This window comes from Ostrea edulis, chromosome 8 (assembly GCF_947568905.1).
Source record: "Ostrea edulis chromosome 8, xbOstEdul1.1, whole genome shotgun sequence".
NCBI classification, from domain to species: domain Eukaryota; kingdom Metazoa; phylum Mollusca; class Bivalvia; order Ostreida; family Ostreidae; genus Ostrea; species Ostrea edulis.
Window position 1 is genome coordinate 76,061,025 of NC_079171.1, and position 19,309 is coordinate 76,080,333.

At 36.5% G+C, this 19,309-nt stretch overlaps 1 pseudogene; it reads right to left on the minus strand.

The window, feature by feature from the left end:
- The window catches only part of LOC125667386 (uncharacterized), a 115,268-nt pseudogene that overhangs the window by 65,340 nt on the left and 30,619 nt on the right, over nucleotides 1-19,309 (minus strand).

The window sequence follows — 19,309 nt, forward strand, 5'->3', positions numbered from 1 at the left end:
TCATAGGCTTCAAAGTGTCCAAGATAAGCATCAAAATTAATTTTAAAATAAATACCTGCAAAATTCAAAAAGTAGGTCACCGTGACCTACTTTTGAGACAACTTGACACAAGATCCTAAGATGCATCAACTGTCAAAATTTGATGATCCTAGTCCTTATAATGACTAAAATATCAAAGATTTAAGGAAATATAAATTTAGGTCAACTTTGAAGTGACCTTGAGACCACGCCCTTTGCCCCAGGGTAATGCCTTGAACAATTTTTAATCTACAACATATCCTCATCCTTATGTGTAAGTTTGGTGATAATCTGCCCAGTGGTTCTTGAGAAGAAGATTTTTTAGCAACCACTACTTTTGTTTGTATTTTCCTGATTATCTCCCCTTGTTAAAGGGTCACATCCCTCTATTTAGTAAGTATGAAAGCCCTTGGGCCAATGATACCCTGTAACAAATTTGAAAAAAATTGGCCAAGGGGTTCTTGAGTTATAGCCCTTTTTCTAAAAAGTTTACCCACACCGCACAAATGGCCATAGCATTAGCTCTTTGAGCCTTCGGCTCAGAAGAGCTAAAAACAGGTCAGCTAACAAAGGAGCACAATTCGTACTCATGGGAATTCCAACATACTGCTGGAAAACCTGAACATGAAAGACCATAAAGATATTGTCAATGAGGAACTCAAGCATATTTTTTATTTCAAATTGAGAGATGAGAGTGGTTAAAGTATGTTGTTGGATGACTGATCACTAGATAAGAATGTTTGCGTTTTCCATTTTTGTTGAAGAAGCAACTGTTTAAGATGTCAAAAAGTCAAGTCTTCAAGTTATTGTGAGGAATGGTCGTATAGAGTGTTGAAAAGTCATACGTTTTGAGAAAAGTTCTGCGATTTAAAGTTTACTAAAAGTTATTTGGAATTGTTTTTTTGGAATCAACATTTGATTTACACCACTTCTGGCATAGGTAGTCACACAGTACGTTTCTCCATCACAGATGTTAATATATTGGTGAGGATCACTATAACTGTACGTATAAATTTACTTCCATCACCCTTTCTTCCATTTTAAGATATTCATGATATTAATCAAATTAAACTTTCATTTTGGCAAGTAATATATCTAAATCCTGTGATGCCTATGCATGAATAAAAGTACCGAAAGTGTTCAAAATGCAGAATTTGAAATGGAGGCCAAACCGTTCGTTCTCATCTTTGGCCAAAGACGAGAACAATTCGTTCCCAATCTCAAAGCGTTCCGTTCACGATAGGTTACTTTCCCTTTTCGTTGATAACCGTTCCGTTCAAATCGTTCGCATCCCAGATAAAGCCATTCATTTTCAAACCGTTCAGTATTTGTTCACCGTCCCACTGGTGTAATAGTACGCTTTAGGGCATATATTGTAATTCTGAATCAAGATCATTTAACTATACACAGATAAACTATAGCTATGAACATAAAGAGTTGTCAAGGCTGGAATTTCACAGCTAATAAAAATGTTGCTAATGAGCAGAATATGTATCCTGCTCTGAAACCAAGAACAAGCTAGCTAAATTCCTTAATAAATGATCAATCAATTTTTTTACCTGATAAGGGAAAGATAGATCATGATTGAAACACGGGTGTAAGTAATGCCACTTTTCTATTTGTTATTTATTATACTAGAGGCGAGATCAGATATCTGTTGAATAAGCATCCCCTGTAATTGTTTAGTTTTCATACATATGATATTATATATATGAATTTCCATCTTACCGATCATATCTTCATCCTTGACAACAAATATGTGTTCATGAATCTCAAGTCCTCTCGTGGATTTTATTTCCTCAATTTCATTATCATTTTTCCCCATCAGTCTATACAAAAGTGTCGTTTTACCAGCACCACCACATCCAACAACAACCCCTAGTGCATGGCGAACTGTTGTCTTCCCGCCAGTTCTCATATACTCCTCAAGTTGTTCATGTGAAATCTCAGAATCTGGGGAGATTACCAAAGGCATATTCACATTGCTTTACGATAAGAAAGTAAAAAGAATATAAGAAATGTTACATGAGATATCATACCGTAGGTATGTTTAAGAAATACATTCATTTTTGAAAATACATGGAGGTGTGAATTGTAACGCTTCACGCTGGCATACTTTATAAAGCACTTTAGCAGTTCACACTCTTCTCACAAAGAATGTTGATATCAAATTTGGAAAAACTATCATTCATTATTCAAACGTCTGAAATTTCAAACAGACAGATAAGCAGGACCAAAATAATACCCCAATACTCTAGTCAAGGTGACATGAGGGTGTCCGGTTAGCGCTCTCACTTCTCACCACTGCGGCCCGAGTTTGATCCCCGTGATCGGCAGTGGTAGTAAGTGAGAGGGTATGGCAGTCACCCACTCGGACACGCGAGTTTCCTCCGGGTACTCCGGTTTCCTCCCATATAAATGACTCCCTAGCGCAAACATCCGTGCATCAAAGGACCCCATTGGAAATAAGCTTTCGAGCTTTCATGGGTTATCTTTAGTATTTATGTATGTATGTATACACCGAATAAACATTTATCTATTAACATTAGGAACATTTGTATCAAATAAGATTTAGTGTGGCCTTCTTTTCTTGAAAAGACTGTTGTGATTTCCTTTTGTGACGTCACCCTACCCCTAAGATCCCATAAATTCAGCTACTTCTAGATATTTGCATACCATTATGACTAATCATAGCCCTGTAGTTTAAGACAACAGGATTTTCCCATATATTTTCTTGTAAAACATTATCCTCTACTGTTACCCAGGGGCCCATAATTTCAAGAAAGTTGAATTTGTACTACAATTTAATTTACAAATACTACCTGTCATTAAATTAAATGTGGTCTAACCAGTTTTACACCAATTCTAAGGCCATTTTAATTTCAGATCTACAAAATTTGGCCATATATTACTATGTTTACCGGATCAAGATATTGGGCTCACGGCAGGTGGTACTGGTCAAAAGGGGATGCTCACTTCTTCTACACACATTATCCTACCTCTGGTATGTCCTGGGGTTTATGTTTGCCCTACTTCTAATTTTGTTTTGTTATAGGAGATATGAGAATGCTCAATTCTTTCTTCAGAAGAAGTTTCTTGTACCCCCAAATTTTTAACAATCAAGAATCTAGACTGTTGATCTCCTATTGTGGCCCCAACCAACCCCCTGGGGCCGTGATGTTAACAAACATGTATATGCAGGATTGATTGATTGATGGAATATTGTTTAACGTCTCTTTCGAGAATATTTCACTCATATGGACATGTCACCACTGCCGGTGAAGAGATGTAACATTTCGACCTATGCTCGGCACTTATGTCCATTGAACAGGGAGGGATCTTTATTGCTGTGACACGGGGTCTCAGTTTTTGCATTTCATCCAAAGGATTGGCACATTTAGTCACCTCTTGTGAGAAGCAAGGGGTACTGAGGATCTAGTCTATGCCGGATCTCCACGGGACCACAGCGTCATAAAAATAACTAAGATACATAGTCACAACAGTGGAAAGTCTTGGTACGAAATGTATTTTGTATTTATATAGGAATTATGAGATTGATCATTGTTCGTCTTCATCTTTTCCTCTAACCTTTTTCTGTCAGGAATCTATACAAAACCCAACCTTAATCTGGACAATAAAAATTGCGTATGTTTACTTTTTTAAAATGAAGGTCAAAATCAATGGGTGAGATTGCAAGGTAGCAAAGGAGAAGATTTGACATACAAAATGCATACATCAAATATGAGAGATACTTCACTCATGATTCAAAAGTTATGAGCAAATTAAAAGTTTCACACAGAGAGACTGTCAGGAGGCAGCCTCTGACTTTTAGTATGGTACATACAAAAACTTGAATGTACACAACATAGGAATATTTGCATTTTGTGTGACCCTGCTACTCTTGAAAAGAATTGTTTTAATTCATTTTCAGCATATTCCATTAAAAAGGTGCAATTGATCTCCCATTGTGGGCCAAACATACCCCAGGGGCTTCTGAATAGAACAATTGTATTACTTAAGGAATGACTTTAATTCTGGGGCAAGTTTTACGAGTATATAACCTGGTTTGGGTCAGTTTACGCTTATTTGGCAAATCATTAATTCATTATCCGACCATACATACAGAGAAAGATCTTGTTTTACAACGGTGATATGCGTACAAGTAGATGCTAATATTGACAACAAGAAAACAATATCTGTATCACACCGAAGAAGCTTATTGTACACGTTGAATTTCTATTCCACAGAAGGCTGAAAACAGTGCTGCGATGTAAATTTAGAGAGATCGAGAGAGAAAAAAAATAGTTTCGGCTCTGGTTGTCAAGGGTGTGTGTCCCCATATACAAAAATAACCTGCGCTCCTCAATTGGAATTTGACCAATCAGAAACAAGGATACAATAAGAATTAAATTATTTGAAGATGCTTGTAAACCAATTTGACAAATCATGTTGATGTTGTTCTTGAGAATATTTTTTTTTTTTTAGATATTTCTCTATATTTTCTCATAGAAAATCGATCCAGACGACAGCGCTATAGCATAATACGCCCGTTTTTATGTGGCATATAAAAACTCTAGAAACCTTCCGAAAATATCCTTTGACCAATCATATACAATCTTACCAATAACTCTTGTTCTTTTATTCAACGAGAGGACTTAAGGAAAACCAGAAGCCATTCGGTTGTGAAACAAGAGGCCCACAGGCCTAGATCTGCCACCTGCGTACTAGTAAAAAATTCCTGTTCTGAATATTTAACCTAACTTCTAATGTTCAGCAACAATATAAAACAAGATGTGTAAAATTATCATTTTTTAGTACATCCTTTTCTGCGATTCCTAAGTATGAATTTAGATTTTATACAGTATCAGCAAACTTACAGATAGATACTGTATACTATTACTAAGTTTGGCCCCATCCTGGGTTCAGAACCCGTACCCCGGGGGTCATCAAATTTACAATTTTGGAAAGGACTACCTGCTCTTCTAATTATTCATTTAGTTTCAATTTAGTATCAACAAGTTCTTCCATTGACACAGAAGACCTTAATAAACAATAGAATCACTATAATGTCTTTCGAAACGGAAAACCTTCATAAGAATAAGAAATGGAGCAAAAACAATGTCCCTGACACTATGTGTTCGGAGACATAAAGATAAGAAACATAGTAAACCATTATGTTCACAAACTTTGTTTGAGGAACATAATGCTGGGGATGCTGAGACAGTTCCTCTTTAATTATTACCTGTGTGCCAAATATGGTATGCCTAATTCAAAGAACAAATAACAAGGTATTAAATTATTTCATAATAATTATATTCCCCATAAAGCAATTAAATTTTGATTTCAGCCGTAGTGCATGTTAGTTAGTAAATAAGTACATTAATTTACAAATGTTCTTGCAGAGTGAGGCACTAACTCAGGGTAGTAAGTCTTCATTTCAAGAAAAAAATTTTTTTAACTGTTTTACACCTAACACCATTTTACACTTGATAAACTTTGGGTGTAATCTTATTAATGGAATGTTCTCAGTGTTTATTTGTTTTTGTTTATTATTTTATTGTTTTCAAGTTGTGTTTCATTGTCTGTTAGCCTACTGTAATGTTGGGATATGGGGGTTCATTTTTCTGTTTGTGTTTTTATGTGACGTCACAGAGGGGTTAGTGCCATGCCAGGAATGGCACTAACCCTTAGTGCCATGCCTGGCATGGCACTAACCCTTAGTGCGCATGTCAGTAACCCTTAGTGCCATGCCTGGCATGGAACTAACCCCATCGCTTTGTTCCAAGTATTACCGCGATTCAAACTGCATTTCTCAGTTGTTGTAACAGAAAACAGCAATTTCCACAATTGATCATACATCCAGCCCCGTAAGATCTGCAATAGCTCGATATACAAGCCTGGCCTGCCCTCGCACTTCGCAACGTGCACTTGTCTCGGTTATAAGCAACCCGTCGCATAGAGGAGGAATAAACATACCTACACTTCATCATCTCTTCAACTGCGACCATTTGCAACGATTTATAAGAGGCAATGCGACGTTCAAATTCTACAAGGACCAGTACGCCGCAATGTAAACACTCTCTCGATCTGGTATGGCCGCCGCGACCGCGCCTGCTGCAGACTATCTATTTAGCGACGTCACAAATTTAATTCTGACGTAACGTACACTGATTCCCGTACTTTGGTAATATAACGTAGGAAATATCAACACATTAAAATGTTGCGAATTTTAAAGTCATTTATTCACCATTAAGTTCTCCTATATCATGGTAAACACATATCACGGGTGCATATCCCATGGTATTACGGATCAGCGAGAATAATGGATCGAAATCATTAGAGTTTCTTGATCCGCCCCTTGATTTAGGCCCGACTTAAAAGCTCAAATTTAGTGTGCAAAGTCTTCAACTTGGAAGCCAGTGTGACGTGTCGTTGATTGTTACGTCATGGTGAACCATCCCTGTATCTTACAAAAGTTTGATAAGATAAATGCTGGCCGAGTTAGAAGGTGCCCCCCCCCCCTTTTTTTTAACAGAACATGGTATATGTGTGCGACTGTACGCTGATCCTCTTTGTTATCGTGTATATACAATTATGATGTATCATACAGGCCGCATCATATTTAATGACGATTGGATTAGCTGATAAAACAGTGATTCATGATCACAATTCAGTCATCACCGATGTCTACATAACTCGGTAATTCTTCAATTTTCCAAGCATCGCATGTATTGTTTTTTATAATAATAAGTCTACTATTTTTTATAATTTGGTATTGATCGCATGTATTGTATATTTATTTTAATGATTTTATTATGTTTAGATCTAGATATTAATTTATAGAGATTTTTTAAAAAGCGTATTTCATTATATAGGTCTACATGCAATATAAAGTTAGCTTATTTCTATGTATATTCATGAAATCTAATTCTGTGTCATTCTATGGTATTAAGTTATATGACCGCAAGAAGAAACGGGCCAACAAGTACATTTTTGAAGAATTTGGCTTGAAGATGGAGTTCACCTCAATGATCGCGGGAATCGCCTGTTTTATCACAGCATTCTATCAGCCCTTCGACTGATCCTGTGAAGTGCAGGTCCTAGGGAGACTCATGTGTCTGAATGGCATCTAACCTGTGCTGCAGACTATCAAGATCCAGTCAAAACGGCCTTTTTCAAGGCCACCAATAATTTAGAAAAGACACCACTATTACAACTTGCAAGAAATGTAATAAATTGCAAATGTATAATGATACATCGAAGCATACACGAATCTATATTATGTATTTATGGGGAAGTAAAGCTGGTTTATAAGAAATTTTGAGGGAAATATTAATGTGAAGACGCCTTTAATGTATAACCAAGATTTCCTTATAACTCAAACTCGGCTAAGTTTCTTTTCTTAGCGCGAGCCTGCCCATTACATCGGGTCACAATATTTAGTAAGTGATAGATTTAGTGGAACTTTAGTGGGGAGTGGGTGCAACTTTATTGCCCCCCCCCCCCCCCCCCCCCCCGCACTAGATTTTACAGAAGTTATGGGGTTTGAAATATATCTCCTATTTAAGCCCAATTAAAATCTAATCTAATTAAAATCAGATCCTAAGATTTACGCTCACAATCGCTACCATACGCAGAGTATTCGGTGCGGATCTAAGAAGTCTGATTTTAAATAGATTGATTAAAATTAATTGATTGATTATCATCCCATCCCGCCCGCCCCTCAAAAAAGAGCCTCGCAAAAATTACGATTTCCAACAAACTTGCTTCCCAGTGACTTGAGTGAATGATTCAAAGTCACAGAATGTTGGTTTTACATCTTCTACCAAGGATTCTTTGAATGTTAACTTGATTAACACATTGTGTGATGCCTTTTGTCATGATTTTTTCCCCCGGGAAATAAAAATTAAAAAAATAAAATTCTCCCATCCGCCCAATATTTTTTGTGACAATGGTTGATAATTTACTAATTAGTTGAATTTGGCCTCATCATTCATTTGTTATATTTTCTTTCATTTGTAATTCAGAAAGAAAAAATAATGCTAATAAAATTGATAAAACATTGAAGATAACAATACCCAGGATGTAAGAATTACACAATAGAAAAGTTACTTTTGCTGTTTCACGGGTAAAGCATGCGCCGATCGATGTCTGGGGTGTTGAAGCAGACAGGAAGTGTTATGTAATAGATATACACATACCTGTGAACGTTTTTTTTTCTGTCAGTAATAGAAATGTTTCTGAACATGAATCGAAGATGAACATGAATCTGACACGAATATGAAACTGATGCATCCGATCCCGATTGGAAAGAAAATTATGAATATGAACATTGAATATAGTAAAAAGAAGATAGTTTACCTGGAGACCGCCAACAACTCAACAGTACGAAGTGAATTATTTTTTAAATATGCAGCTGCCATGAATAATAAATTTGTTCATGCAAGTTACTTAATTATTCATAGAGTAATTTGTAAACAGCGGGAAATGTACAGTTAACGTTAGTTACTACAATATTTAAAACATAACCTGGGGTCTAAATTTAGTGGGTGAGGGAATTTCATGGTTTTATATGGGGAAAAAATGCATTGATTGTAATTTTTAAAATATTTTACTATTTAAATAAAATATTTGTGAGATACAAAATATGTTAAACACAGCATAGATATCCGGAAAGGGGAGGGGGGCACACACCCCATCCCCCTTTTTGAAATTCAATAAAAATGATGATATGCAGGTTTGGCACTTAAGCAATTAAAACGAGTTCAACTTCGTTGCAACTCGGCTAAAAAGTATACTAACATCGTGTAACCATAATGCGATTTCTACAGTATTGAAAGTTGTTTAAAACCAGTAAGTCTTTGAGCTCGCCTTTAACATTCATTCATTCTTTTGTGTGCCATTTTTCAGCATACATTTAGATGTGGAGTTAAGGGTAGAACGGAGAAAGTGTGTTCGAATTTCCAAAGAAGTTTTACCACCACCCCCCTCTCTCTCTCTCTTTCGCCACACACACACATCTCCATTTTTCTCTCTACGCACACATCCTCTCTCTCACATACACACTTCGCACAAATATTCTTATATTAATCTCGGTTGAGATTCGGCTCGGCTGAATATTTGGACTGACGCCTTCACCGAATCTCGGAGCAGTCCTTCATAATTCATGTCTGGAAATTTACTTTCAGCTTCGGTCAGTCCAAATATTCAGCCCAGCCGAATCTTAACCGAGATTAAAATATTCTCTCTCTCTCTCTCTCTCTCTCTCTCTCTCTCTCTCTCTCTCTCTCTCTTGGAACATCCTTTTCTGCTTTTCCTAAACATGCATTTTTTTTTTAATTTTTACACCATATTAGCAAACCCAAAGAAGTATTTCTAATGAGAAAGACAACATATGATTATAATCTGCCGATAATAAAGTCTCCCAAACGAAGTACTGGCTGTATAAAAGTGAGCTTTTTCTGAGTACTACTATTTTCTTCCACATTAATAACTCCCTTACACTAAGTCAATGTCAATTTTAATTTTATTTAAAACATTTACATAAAAAAAGACCTTGATTTTTGCCATAGCCCCCCCCCCTTTTTTTTTTTTAAAAACCAATACTAAGTCCTTGTTCCCCTCTCTTTCGTGTTGAAACTCTAGGTCTAAATGTAAAGATTTTCCCTATATATTTGCATGTAAAACTTCGATCCCCTATTGTGGCCCCATCCAACCCCCGGGGTCCATGATTTGAACAAACATGAATATGCACTATGCCAGGAAGCTTTCGTGTAAATCTCAGCTTTTCTGGCCTCTTGGTTCTTCAGAAGATTTTTAAAGATTTTTCCAATATATTTGTATGTAAAACTTTGATCCCCTATTGTGGCCCCATCATACACCCGGGGGGGGGGGGGGGGGGGGGGGGGGCATGATTTTAACAAACTTGAATCAGCATTAAGTCAGGAAGCTTTCATGCAAATATCAGCTTTTCTGACTAAGTGGTTCTTGAGAAGAAAATTTTTAAATATTTCCCTATATCTTGGTATGTAAAACGTTGATCCCCTATTGTGGCCCCATCATACCCCCGGGGGCCATGATTTGAACAAACTTGAATCTGCACTATGTCAGGAATCTTTCATGTAAATGTCAGCAATATGATTACAATTCGGTTAGAAATTATTATTAATATGCAGTAAGTCTAGAACTTAAACGGACAACGGAACGGAGCACGGAAAATATATTGGAAGGAGGTCGGCATTTTGTAAAACCAAAGAGCTTATGAACAAGGAAAGAGAGAACGGAAAGTCATGCTCAGAGTCCACCGTTTCATATACTTCATGCAAATGCATGTAATGTATCTTAAAATCATCATAATTTATTATGAGAAATATCAAGCAAGTGCCTGTGGGTACCAACCCTCGCCTCCCGGCTTTGTCATTTCCTACCCCCTACCCCTTTCCTTCCTTTTCCCACCGATTGTGATAGTATATTGTAAGAAACAGATATACTGCAAAAGACTTCAATTATAATTCAACAAATTTTATTATATGTTTTAATGGCTGCCACAACAAATGACGATTTTATGAACCTAATCAATGAATCGGTTTTCATCTCCACCACCTCCCTCCCCCGAAACAACATTGAAAAATATGTAATAATTTTCTTAAGGATGTATGCTACACCAGAGAATTTTAATCTAGATGAAAAGTGAAGAATATGTACAATATTTTGAAGTTGAAATTTTTCACATTTACTTTATTTTGTCAAACAAATACAGTTTTAGTCGAAGATAATCTGGAAAAGAATTAAAACCCCTGCTGGACTCGAACATGCGACCTACAGTTCAGCAGTCGGTATTCTTTTTTTTTTCCCCCTCTCTATTTTTCTTTCTTTCTCTTTTTGCAGTCGGTATTCTAACCTGCTGCGCTACTCGGTTAGGTATTTAAATTGAAAAGGACAAGTCAAATATTGCTGATATCGATTTTTCATCCATGTTTTTAAAGGAAGTCAGCCATTATGACGATGTAGAGTACTACCTTAACAATTTTCCCCTAACACAGCCATTTTATATCGGACTTGCTTTTAATCAGACTTTATATTTTAGGGTACAAAACAAATACTTTTTCAGTATATTATATTTATATGATTCGTTTTCAGTATTTTAGTTTGTTGTTTTTTTTCTCTTTTAACCAACTACTTTGATAATGGGGGGGGGGGGGGGGTTCCAGAAAATGACAAAGCCGGAAAAATGGAGTGGCGCTTCATATTTTTCACAATAAACTATAATAATTTGGGGTTTTTTTTTTTTTATTTGGGGGGGGGGGGGGGGGGGGGTAGGGGTAGGTTTCGTTTCGCATTTTACAGGTACACCAGGCTTTCCACAGATAATGCTTGTCTCATCGATCGATATAAAGCCTCGACTGAAATAATTTCTACTTATAACAAGCAGGCACAGGGACGCTATGCCCGCTTTGACCCGAACTCTGTGCTACCATAAATATAGATATCTATATCTAGATTTCGGGCCCCAAAAAGCCTTAACCCCTGTGATTCGTTCCTATCCAAGACATTGTGTGGTAAGATCACTGTTCTCGGCAGTTTACATTGAATAGAGGGGTAAAAATTCTTGCATATTTCTATTATTGAAAAAAAAAGACCTTCAACGTAAGCTTACTACGAAACAGCTATATCCAAATGTGTCCACTTAGCCTAACAACGATTTCATAAAAAAAGAAGAAAGAAAATGAGGGGGAAGTGATCTAGTACATGTAGAAGATTTGTCTTCCATTTCTCTTGAACGCTTTGAATTAAAATAATATTTAAAGTAGGGATAGTCCATTAGGCTGATATATTCATAGCAAATAGTACGAATGTACTTATCAGAATAAAGTGAGTGCGCGCACACACACACAATTATAACATATTCAATACATATATTAAATACTAACTTAGTTTGAACGTACATGTGTTTAGTGTAATATAATTACAAAGTGATCGGGCCTCGGGTCCAAGTTTTAAAAACTTAGTCCTCCCTCTTCATATGCATGGTGATATAATAAATACAAAGTCTTTCATAATATGCATGATTATGCATGATGCTACGAAATATTCAACATTAGACATGGAATCTAACAACAAAAATGGTTCAAAATGCCCCATCTTTTACTATATTTCCGCAACAAAGACAACTTATATGAATGTACTATACATGTATTGATTGATTGAATATTGTTTAACGTCACTCTCGAGAATGTTTCACTCATATGGAGACATCACCACTGCCGGTGAAGGGCTGCAAAATTTAAGCCTATGCTGGCGCTTAGGCCTTTGAGCAGGGAGGGATCTTTACCGTGCCACACCTGCTGTGACATGGAGCCTCGGTTTTTGCGGAATCAAACGAAGGACCGCCGCATTTATTCGCCTTCTACGACAAGCAAGGGGGTACTGAGGACCTATTCTAACCCGCGGATCCCCACGGGATGATATATGTATTGAAAGTATTTACTAACTGATTTCCCAATATTCATAAGATTTTAGAAAACCGTAAAAAATTCTTGAGGTAAATTCTGGCCGCCTTAAAAACGTTTTTAGAGATATGCCCATAGTGGCTTTTAAAAGAGACAAAAATTAAAGGAAAATTATAATCAATAAATATAATTACATATGATTGATACTATAAGGAGTCTTGGTTACATTTTAAAGGCATAGGGTCTAAGATATTGGTGAAATTTTGCATGTTTCAAAAAGGTGGCGAAATTTAAGATCATAACTAGAAAATCACACAATGTTCTTCAGAATGTTTACAAACACATTGGATAACGATAGTAATTACAAAATAATTCCCTGTTCTCATTTGCCTAAACTGGTACCCTGTTGATTTCGCATCTCTTATGTTTGTATGTAGCCACCAATCAGCGGGGTACAAGTTTAATATATTGTCCTCCAGACAAAATTTTTATATAGGGCTAATAGATAACTCATAATTAATACTACAAATTTCTTTTTTGGAGTTCTTGCAAAATATTGTGATGTCATTTTTTGAGATAAAAGATAGACCCTATGCCTTTAATGTTATTCAAATTATATTAAAACTATATAAATTCGTTTGTACTTCAATTTATCATAACTTTTCAATATTGATTCCTTTCTTGCAAGTTGTAATAGTGGTGTCTTTTCTAAAATATTGGTGGCCTTGAAAAAGGCCGTTTTGACTGGATCTTGATAGTCTGCAGCACAGGTTAGATGCCATTCAGGTACACGAGTCTCCCCAGGACCTGCACTTCACAGGATCAGTCGAAGGGCTGATACAATGCTGCGATTAAACAGGCGATTCCCGCGATCATTGAGGTGAACTCCATCTTCAAGCCAAATTCTTCAAAAATGTACTTGTTGGCCCGTTTCTTCTTGCGGTCATATAACTTAATATCATAGAATGACACAGAATTAGATTTCATGAATATACATAAAAATAAGCTAACTTTATATTACATGTATATAATGAAATACGCTTTTTAAAAAATCTCTATAAATTAATATCTAAACATAATAAAATCATTAAAATAAATATACAATACATGCGATCAATACCAAATTAAAAAAATAGTAGACTAATTATTATAAAAAACAATACATGCGATGCTTGGAAAATTGAAGAATTACCGAGTTATGTAGACATCGGCGATGACTGAATTGTGATCATGAATCACTGTTTTATCAGCTAATCCAATCGTCATTAAATATGATGCGGCCTGTATCATACATCATAATTGTATATACACGATAACAAAGAGGATCAGCGTACAGTCGCATACATATACCATGTTCTGTTTTTAAAAAAAAAGGGGGGGGGGGGGCACCTTCTAACTCGGCCAGCATTTATTGTAAGATACAGGGATGGTTCACCATGACGTAACAATCAACGACACGTCACACTGGCTTCCAAGTTGAAGACTTTGCACACTAAATTTGAGCTTTTAAGTCGGGCCTAAATCAAGGGGCGGATCATGAAACTCTAATGATTTCGATCCATTATTCTCGCTGATCCGTAATACCATGGGATATGCACCCGTGATATGTGTTTACCATGATATAGGAGAACTTAATGGTGAATAAATGACTTTAAAATTCGCAACATTTTAATGTGTTGATATTTCCTACGTTATATTACCAAAGTACGGGAATCAGTGTACGTTACGTCAGAATTAAATTTGTGACGTCGCTAAATAGATAGTCTGCAGCAGGCGCGGTCGCGGCGGCCATACCAGATCGAGAGAGTGTTTACATTGCGGCGTACTGGTCCTTGTAGAATTTGAACGTCGCATTGCCTCTTATAAATCGTTGCAAATGGTCGCAGTTGAAGAGATGATGAAGTGTAGGTATGTTTATTCCTCCTCTATGCGACGGGTTGCTTATAACCGAGACAAGTGCACGTTGCGAAGTGCGAGGGCAGGCCAGGCTTGTATATCGAGCTATTGCAGATCTTACGGGGCTGGATGTATGATCAATTGTGGAAATTGCTGTTTTCTGTTACAACAACTGAGAAATGCAGTTTGAATCGCGGTAATACTTGGAACAAAGTGATGGGGTTAGTTCCATGCCAGGCATGGCACTAAGGGTTACTGACATGCGCACTAAGGGTTAGTGCCATGCCAGGCATGGCACTAAGGGTTAGTGCCATTCCTGGCATGGCACTAACCCCTCTGTGACGTCACATAAAAACACAAACAGAAAAATGAACCCCCATATCCCAACATTACAGTAGGCTAACAGACAATGAAACACAACTTGAAAACAATAAAATAATAAACAAAAACAAATAAACACTGAGAACATTCCATTAATAAGATTACACCCAAAGTTTATCAAGTGTAAAATGGTGTTAGGTGTAAAACAGTTAAAAAAATTTTTTTCTTGAAATGAAGACTTACTACCCTGAGTTAGTGCCTCACTCTGCAAGAACATTTGTAAATTAATGTACTTATTTACTAACTAACATGCACTACGGCTGAAATCAAAATTTAATTGCTTTATGGGGAATATAATTATTATGTAATAATTTAATACCTTGTTAAAGAAGTTATGGCCCGGACACGAATCTGCACAGACAGACAAACGGACAGAGTGATTCCTATATACCTCCCAGAACTTCGTTCGGGGGGTATAATAACACTAAAGAAGATATTATTTAAGTGTTATACACATAACCACTATATAGTAAGTTTGGCCCCACCCTGGGGTCAGAACCCCTACCCCGGGAATCATGAAATTTACAATTTTGGTAAAGGACTACCTGCTCTTTCTAAATATCCATTTAGTTTCAATTTAGTATCAATACAACTAAAGAAGGTGTTATTTAAGTGTTTTTTGTCCCGCCCTAAGGTCAAAACCCCTACCCCGGGGATCATGAAATTGACAATTTTGGTGGAGGCTTTCTTGCTCACTATGCATTTAGTTTTTCTTACGCATGTGCGGTTGTAGAGATGTTTGAAAATTTGTCAATTTTGGGAAGTTTTTCCCCGCCCCCAATACCCCAGGGGTGGAGAAATCCTGAAATTTACAATTTCTGTCCCCCTTTTCCCACAGATGCTTCATTCCTTACCAAATTTGAAAAATCAATATATCCACCCAGAAGTGCACGAGCTGAGTTGCATGGGATACATTGTAAAGTCAGGAATGACATGGCATATTTATAATTGTGAAGAACTATTTTCAATTTTAAACTTTTCGAATTACTGTCCAGAAACCATATCTGTTTTGAATCTATTTTCGGTCACTGTGACCTTGACCTTTGACCTTTTTTCTCCAAAATCAATAGGGGCCTTGCTTTGCTGGTATCCAACAATATATCCAAGTTTCATTTGATTTAAAGTAAAAAATTTCGAGTTATCCTCCTAAAACCAAATTTTTTTGATATTTTAAATATATTTTCGGTCACTGTTACTTTAACCTATTTTCTGCAAAATCAATAGGGGTCGTTCTTACCTGGTACATAACACTATCTTTAAATAGCATTTGATTCGGATTTAAACTTTCTGAGTTATCATTCGGAAACCAAATTTTTCTGAAATTTTCATTCTATTTTCGATCATTGTGACCTTGACCTTCGACCATTTTTCTCCAAAATTAATAGGGTCTTCCTTACCTCGTGTCCAACGATATATTAAAGTTTCATTTGATTCGGATTTAAACTTTCTGAATTATCATCTGGAAACCAAATTTTTCTGAAATTTTAATTCTATATTCGGTCACTGCGACCTTGACCTTTGACCATATTTCTCCAAAATTGATAGAGGTCTTCCTTACCTGGTATCCAACAATATATCAGCGTTTCAATTGATTTGGATTTAAACTTTGTGAGTTATCATCCGGAAACCAAATTTTTCTAAAATTTTCATTCTATTTTCGGTCATTTGACCTTGACCTTTGACCATTTTTTCTAAAATTAATAGGGGTCATCCCTACCTGGTATCCAACAATATATCAGAGTTTCATTTGGTTAGATTGTAAACTTTTTGAGTTATCATCCAGAAACCAATTGTTGATGCCCACCCGCCCGCATCACCAAACCAATAGCCGAGTTCAACTTCGTTGCAACTCGGCTAAAAATGAGAGTATCATTAAATTCTGTGTCCGGGTGGCTGTTTATGATGTGGTGTTTGACTATATCAAAGGCAGTGTGATTTTTGGCAGATGTTGCAATATAATCTTGTAACGATGGGATTGCGTAATTGTTGAAAATGCCTACTAAGTTAGATATCCCGACGAATTTGCGGTCGCATCTGGTACAGCTGCTTTTGAAGTCCGTTGTTTCAGTTTTCTCTGAATTCCGTTTTGTATATTTGACTATAGGCATATTTCTGGTTTAAGCCTGATGGATGTATGGTTTTAAAAATATGTATAAAATCCTCCTCGGTTCTAAGACGATGATTAATGTTGTTTGTTGTTTTAACGAGCAGCATGATAGATATATCCTGTATGGAATGTGATTGTGACGTATTCAATTGTGACATGTCTTTTTGTGACGTGAAGTGTTGGGACACAGGTTTGTGTTGATTTGCAGTTCTGGTTTCGGCGAAGTGTCCGTACATGCGATCTTGGAGCGAATGTCCCGTTTGTCCTATATATTGAATAAAACATTTTTTGCACGTGATTGCATAAATGACGGATGTGCTGTTGAAGTCTAGGTTGTGTTTAATATTTTAGGATTTGTTTGTGGAAGTGATCCGGATTTTTGTAGTATTCCTAAGAAAAAGGCATATGTGGCAGTTCTCGTAACAATTTGGAGTGAACTAAAATGCTTATTAGATTTGGAGGTCTCTTGTATGCAATGATAATTCTGTTGATTAGATCTTTTGTATCTGGGGATTGTTCAAGGGTTGTTTTGTATTGGTTGATGATAGATCGGATGTCAGGGTTTAATTTGTTGAATATTGTCACCAAAGGAATGACGGGTTTCGCTTGTGGGTTGTTATTTCTCGGAGTTATTTCCGTACGTTCGATTTTTCGTAACTCGGTATAGCAAAGCAACATACCAAATATCAAACAAATATCTGCAAGAACAGAGAAAAGAAGTGCGGAAAACTTACATTTTGATAGAGGTCTTCCTGCTCTACATCACATGCATTTAGTTTTCTTACATATTTTGTGGTTGTAGATAGATTTTTGAAAATTGATCAATTTTGGCCCCGCCCTTAAAGTCACAGGAGTGCAGCAGTCCTGAAATTTACAGTTTATGTCTACTTTGTATCAAAGATGCTTTATACCAAATTTCAAAAGAATTGGAATAGTGGTTATTAAGAAGAAGTTAAAATTTTCTATTGTTCACACATTTGATAACTGATATCTTGGTCCAACCCTGACACCAAAACTCCTACCACAGGGATCTTCAAATTTGCAATTTTGGTAAAGGGCTATCTGATCCTTCTAAATGCCCAATTAGTTCCAATTTATTATCAGTACCACTAAAGAAGATGTTATTTAAGTGTTTTACACATAAATATTATATATTATCAATTTTTGCCCCACCCTGGGGTCAAAACCTCTACCTGTGGATCAATTTTGGTAGAGCTCTTTATAGGCCTTCCTGCTCTACATCACTATGCAATACTTCTCATTACCAGCTCGTTGGAGTTATCGCGCTTTGATGACTCTTGTGCGTCATTGGTAAGAAAATGCTCAAATCTCGCAAGCAAGTGCGAGATTACTTGGTCATAATAACTTTAAAAACATATTCATCACATTAATTACAAGAAAAGTTCTTGTGTTGGATGTGCATATAGGTTTTTCCCTTCACAGTTCTTCTTGCGACTGACGCTTTATATCGGTCAGACTTGGCAAATTTAGTAGCTTCTCTTCCTCACATAGTTTAATAAGTTCGTCTGTTTTCTTGTAAGAATAATCAATTCCTAAATTTGACTTTAGAATTTTAATCGGTGTTGTGGTTTGCAGTCGCTTATAATATGTATTCGATACCATAATTCATATTATGTATGCCTAAGTAATGTGTTTACATTATGTTGTCCCGGTAGCAGGACTTTACGCGCCTTTAATTTGAAGAGTTCCACTAATGGAAATGATAAGTATTGGGTTTTTTTTTGTTTTACACATGTGCGGATTTGGAAGAGAAGATTTGAAAATTGGTCAATTATAGAGGTTTTTGTTCCGCCCCTAAAGTCCCAGGGGTGCGGGAGTCCTGACATTTACAATGTATGTCCTCCTTGTCCCAAAGATGTTTCATACCAAATTTGAAAAGAATTGGAATGGTAGTTATGAAGAAGTTAAAAATGTTCAATTGTTAATGAATGATACAACCAGCAATAGGTCACCTGAGTTCACAGACGGACAGACGACAGACAACAGGTGATCAGATATCAAATAATGCTTTTATCCTCCTCACAACTTGTTCAACATCTCATTCTTTGAATTCTCATAATGACGCATGCAACTCGAATTAATTACTAGTATCTTGACGCTAGAGGCAAACACATGCTAACCTCCACCACCCCCTCGCATTCCATCATTCCTGTAACCCTGGAAATCCATGTTGTGGCTATCGTGTTCAAACCAGTCCTTCAACATATGTCCTTCCTGCAAGTTTGGATTGTGGACAATTTGACTGAAGGGCGTTGCTGACAGAGAGAGACCTAAAACAGTGATGTTCCAACTTTCAAGATGTAGTAAATGGATGAAAATAGAATAAGGCCAACTTTTTTATTATTTGTTTCACTGGAATTTTATTTTTGAAAAATTGGGTCGGGGGGGGGGGGGGGGGCAAAAAAAATTTATAAATTCATAAATTCAAGCCGTCGGT